The 6,000-nt window shown below is 47.0% G+C and overlaps 1 long non-coding RNA gene across 1 annotated transcript; it reads right to left on the bottom strand.

Moving 5' to 3' along the window:
* Positions 1-2,219: 2,219 nt before the first annotated feature.
* Positions 2,220-3,843, bottom strand: LOC135827402 (uncharacterized). Its single transcript, XR_010555433.1, has 2 exons — positions 2,772-3,843; positions 2,220-2,687 (listed from the first exon to the last, which is right to left on the bottom strand). It is a non-coding gene; the product is annotated as an uncharacterized LOC135827402 (long non-coding RNA).
* Between the last annotated feature and the right edge of the window lie 2,157 nt (positions 3,844-6,000).

The following is a 6,000-nucleotide window of genomic DNA, read 5'->3' as shown; positions in this document are numbered from 1 at the left end:
TATCCAGATATTTTTTTGACTGCTGTCCCTCCAGGAACTTGCGATTCCGCGGCTGCGTTGTTTTCCGCGATTTGAACAAAAGTCCGTGATATCCGCGATATTTGAAAAATCATCCGCGTTAATAGAAAACTGTCCTTGATACATGTACTTGAAAAGCACCGCGATATTTCGAAAAGCAACCGCGATATTCGAGTCTTTCTTCGATGTTGTTTAGTTCTTCAAGCTTGTCAGTAGTTTACCTGTGAGATCGACACCAGAATGGAGAAGTTTCTGGGCAAATCAGCGGCTGACAAGCCACAAAATAAGGCTCGCGTCCAGTATTGTCCGAGGATATGACATTATGAGGAAAGCTGTCTTGCAAGCTCCTGTCAGGCAGTGGACCGTATGCGTGTTAAAACAAAATGGCGTCACGATTTATTGAAAGTGTTATAGTTGGTGGTACGAGTGTTCAAACCCATTTGAACTTCATACTGTTCGTCTTCTTTTTGACATGCTCTCTTTCCATCGTCCTTAGCTTTTGTTTGTTGAGAGCTGTTTTGGCTTTCTCCTATACCTCTGGGGGATGCCAAGTGATGGTTTTGAGAGGCTGGTGATGGCTGTGAGCGAGAGTTTGCCGATCGGCGTCGTCCTCGCTATAGCGATGGAAATACTAGTTACTGCGCACCTGGCAGATATCACAACACGTCGGAGCGTCCAGGAGCAAAGGAATCTTGGGTTTTCACTGGAATCTAGTTCCTCCAGCATCGTGTAGCCCACCGTCGGTGAATGGCGGTCCAGAAAGGTCGAACCTGGTCTTCTGCAGCATCTCACAGTCCTGCGAGGCACACTGAATACGCCTGTCATGTATTCTACAAATAAAAATCACGAAGTAGTGGACTCTACAGTGATGAGTCTATCCTGTATGCTGAAAAAGACGCAGGAAATGTGACTGGTGTCCGTACACTGGACGCCAATATCATCCCAGTCTTCTCCTGCAGGATCTGTTTGACATTGACATACCGGTGTGCAGTGGGTCGACATTGGCCTGTTTTGGCAGCTATCTGCCTGGGTGGATGTAGCAGGTTTGCATTGGCGCGTCGTCCAGTCCGACATTTTCTTGTAACTGTGGAGTACCGGCAGGGTTTGAGAGGTTGCTCGTGCTGTGAACACATCTCTACTGCCTGTCTCGTCCTGGAAGTGCGGTCTCGCCGCTTCCTTGCTCTACAGTCACGCCGTTATTTCGCTTTGTTTCGTGGTGCAGCTCAAAACCTGCCCAAACAACTGTGAGCTCGCAACATGGTATGGACAAATTGCACCACTCATGCTGGTTAACTAAAACCAGGATAGTCGAGTAAGCGAGTTCACTCCCTGGGCCATGGCAAGATCTGTTCAGCGCGGGCTATTCCAACCTCCAAGTGCATAGTCACCGATCGATCCATGCGATGGTGGTTGACCTACAAAGAGCCAAGGTCTACGAGTACTACTATTGGATGCTGTCTACATGCAGTCAACAAAATCAAAGTACCTCAGTATGCCCCAGAATAGGGCATGTGCATCTATAGCATGACACAACAGGGGTTCTGGCGGCACCTGTCAAACAAGCAGTAGCGACTAGTGCCAGCTACCTATTGGAGGCTAGCCGCTACAGTCTGTCACTGGAGATAATTATTATGTTCACTGTTTAGACTGAGCACAATCAATGATGCCCAATGTATGTTCTGTTCCACCTAATTATAACGTCCCATCGCATCAACCCTACTACACGCACATGTCGTCACTCTAGCACGACTTGTGTTATTTATTGTTTATTTTTGATTCGCACGATAAATAGAGCACGATAAACGTTAACTTGACCGAAGGTTAAAGGCGACTGCAGATAGAGGAACACATCGAGGTACAGGTACCGGCATCATCAGAGAGAAACAAACAAAAATGAGAGGTACGCAGAAAAAACTCTCGTAAGCCCAAGAGGAAGTGGTTGATGAGGGATGAATGCACTCTCCACGCTCACCTACACTGTTCGTGGAAATGCACACATACATACAATAATATACAACATAGCAATAGCATGCACAGAACCGAACAATTTCATGTTCACACATGCAAGCACAGACCTGAACATTAGTACCAAAAGCCGATACAGACAATATCCCCATACACACAGACGCACACACACACACACACACAATGTCCCATGTATGCGCCCGTGGCGAGAAAAGCACGCAAATCTACAAATGCACTGGATGTGAACCCACAGATTTTCTCTTATAGCAACGATAGCGGATCTGATTCTGAATGAAACACACACACAATACAATCATTGAATGCCCATCCGCAGATGATGGCAGGTCCTGAAAGAACAGGCAGTGTTCCAGTGATGGGGAACAGAACTTCGAGTGGCGAGTGAGGTATACACACACAAACACACACACGTGCGTGCGCGGGCACACACTAAAGTATTCAGAAATAGAATCGACATCGTAGTACTCATTGGTTGGGGAATGGAAAGGAAAACAAAACATTGCTGTAGGTTATTGTTGTAAGGACACTGGGAGCACAACAGAAAGGTAAGCAACTTGCTTTGAAGCAAAGAAAGTTATTATTCCACGGATCTCAGAAGGAAGGAACGTTCCAGAATGCTGCACTGGCAACAGGCGGCCTGCATGTGCGCGGCCCCTGCAGTCGGTCCAGCTGCCGGCCTTGCAGTGCTGAAAAGAATGTGCAGTACAGCATGTCACATAGTATCGCAGCCTGGACAAATAGGCGCTGGGAAGTCCTAGTTATGTGCTCACCTACACCACGATGCACCAATCTTCTGAGCTACTTTGGCAACAACTTTGTCCACTTGAGACTCCCATGGGCTGAGCCAGTTGTTGAGGGCTGCACCAAGGTGGACGGCAATGACCGCTGATGGCAAGGCAATCCATGACACACAGTCACTAGGGCATCGTCAACATGGCGCTGAGGCTGGATCGATAAAATCAACCTTTAGGCTGCCGCGGGGTTGACAACGAGGCCGCTGTCTCGAAGCTAGTCAGTCAGCCTGGTCACCGGGCCGCCATTGACGAACCAGTCGCCACCGCCAGCAGTGGCGGTAGGTTGTGACAAGTGTGGTGCAATATTGTCAGCAAATTCAGTACTCAGGATAAGATGAGTGACAAAGGGAACGTTGTGTTTGATAATATTGAAGTGAACAGGGATGATCACAAACCCTGCGCGTACTCCACCGTGACTTACAAGAAAATTCGGGACTGGACGACGAGCAAACACCAACCTGCTACATCCAACCAGGCAGATACTATTAGGATAGCTGCCAAACCAGGTCAATGCCGACCTACTGCATAATGTCAATGTCAAACAAATCCTGCAGGAGAAGACTGGGGTGTTGGCGTCCAGTCACTGAGTGTACAGACACCAGTCACATTTCCTGCGTCTTTTGCAGCATACAGGATAGACTCATCACTGTAAAGTCCACTACTTCGTGATTTTTATTTGTAGAATACATGACAGGCGTATTCAGTGTGCCTCGCAGGACTGCGAGATGCTGCAGAAGACCAGGTTCGACCTTTCTGGACCGCCATTCACCGACGGTGGGCTACACGATGCTGGAGGAACTAGATTCCAGTGAAAACCCAAGATTCCTTTGCTCCTGGACGCTCCGACGTGTTGTGATATCTGCCAGGTGCGCAATAACTAGTATTTTCATCGATAGCGAGGACGACGCCGATCGGCAAACTCTCGCTCACAGCCATCACCAGCCTCTCAAAACCATCACTTGGCATCCCCCAGAGGTATAGGAGAAAGCCAAAACAGCTCTCAACAAACAAAAGCTAAGGACGATGGAAAGAGAGCATGTCAAAAAGAAGACGAACAGTATGAAGTTCAATTTAATGGTTTTGAACACTCGTACCACCAACTATCACTTTCTGACACGTTCTGTTTTGTCATGCATGATTTATGCTGGACGACTCGTACACGTACTATACTGTCGTTTTTTTTGCGATTTTTTAAAAGACCGCGTTTTCCGCGATTTTTGAACTTTTTTGTTGCACTGTTCGGTCAGCAACGTCTCATCGTGGCGGCTTTGTACTCAAATTATGACGAGTGTTTACACCAGAGACTTGTAACTAACTGATTTCACTACATACTCACTGAAAAGTGCCTCATATCAACTGCAAACTTGCCGCATATCAATAATATTCACCGCATATTTACCGCAAATTATGCCATATTATGCCGCGTTTTTCCCCGGGGACAGACCGTACAGCAATACAGTACAAGTACCAAAAACGGCCGCAATCTTACCACAATAATCCCGCAATATTTGACGAAATCCGCAATATTCCCCGCAATTTGTGGCATTTTACCTCGCATGCAACTTTTTCCGCGATATTTCCGAAATGTCTCCGCAAGTTTCTGGAGGGACAGATTTAATTTCGTGGAAAACGGATGTGTGTGGCGAGGTCTGGCTGTAAACTGTAGAACCCAGTGGATGAGATCTGCATTAATTTCGGCTCTAGATTTTGAAACTTTTGAGGGGAGCCACCACTCCTCAGGAGTAAAGTGCGCCTGAGGGGCCGTTTACATGAGGAAAATAAGCCCGGGCTTATTCGCCTCGGGCTTATTTTTCAACCGTTTACATGACGGTTGTACGGGGCTGAGCTCAGAGTGACTGCGAGTTCTGCGCGCATTTTATTTTTCAAATCGCACATGAACGCAGTGGTAAATGTTCGTGTCTGATGAAATTTGGATCAAGAAATGCCGGCTCAGGTTTCTATTGCCTTTCCAATTGTCACTTATTTTCGAGAAGGTGAAGGATGGGCTAGGACCTTCCCTGGACAAAAACCAGAAGAAAACATACCAAGAAATAAATAAAAGAGACGCACTGTCCACGCCACATTCTCTCAGGTTCACGAGGCAAAATCGAAAAATACGGAAAACTCGCTTTATTAATATAAGCCCTTCTTGACCGTTTACATGACAAAATAAGCCCTGGGGGTTGGATAGGCTCGGGGGTCAAGGGTAGGGCTAGTTCAGCTCGGGGCGAGCTGAATAAGCCCGCCTGACCATGTAAACGCGCGCTCTAAAATGACTGGGTGACTGATCAAGGCGGGCTTATCGTAAGCCTAGGGTTGAATAAGCCCGGGCTAATTTTTCTCATGTAAACGGCCCCTCAGATGACTGACCGTACCACCGGTCACCGGAATGCATACACCCTGAATTACATTCCAAAACCCCCTGGAGAAAGCTTTTTACAATTTCATTTTCCATCTTTTATTATTTCCACGGCAACGGTGTAATGACTGTGGATGAGATCAATGCATTGATTTGGGCTCTAAATTTCGAAAATGTTGAGCGGAGCCACCACTCCCCAGGAGTAAAGTGTGCCTCAGATGACTGACCGTACCACCGGTCACCGGAACACATGCACCCTGAATTACATTCCGACACCCCTGGAGAATGTTTTTTTATAATTTCATTTTCCATCTTTTATTATTTCCACGGCAACGGAGTAATGAATGACGATGCATAGTAATGATGATAATCTACGTGTGGTACACATACATGTACGTACGGACTATTCCGAACTGTGGGAGAGCCATTCCCGTCACAAAGCAGCTAAAGCAACTAGCTGAGGGTTGAGACTTATGCAGTATTATACTCTATGGGCTATGTATTGCACTATTGGAGCAGATTCAGCGATAACGCCGATATCGAGATTAGGCACACACTTGAAAATCATAGAAAAACGGATCGACAACGACGGGTCCACTAGCCTACAATAAATGAAACGCAAAGGGTGGAGCACATTAGTGCGGATACTGTAGCATTGCTGACACCTACCAACGGTTTCCCGCGAGATAAGCATGACCACAGCAGGAGCTTGACCTGATCGCACATTACGATTCCTCCTTGATCATCTCACGAAGTTGAGGGATGGCTGCTGCGAGATTCTCGAACTGGTCCACATTCAGAGAGATACCCTTCTTGGTGGGCTGAAAATCATCTGCGGCGGAATCC

The sequence above is a fragment of the Sycon ciliatum genome, chromosome 11, assembly GCF_964019385.1.
Source record: "Sycon ciliatum chromosome 11, ocSycCili1.1, whole genome shotgun sequence".
Classification (NCBI taxonomy): domain Eukaryota; kingdom Metazoa; phylum Porifera; class Calcarea; order Leucosolenida; family Sycettidae; genus Sycon; species Sycon ciliatum.
Note: the sequence above shows the minus strand (reverse complement) of the source record. Positions and strands in the feature narration are given on the sequence as shown.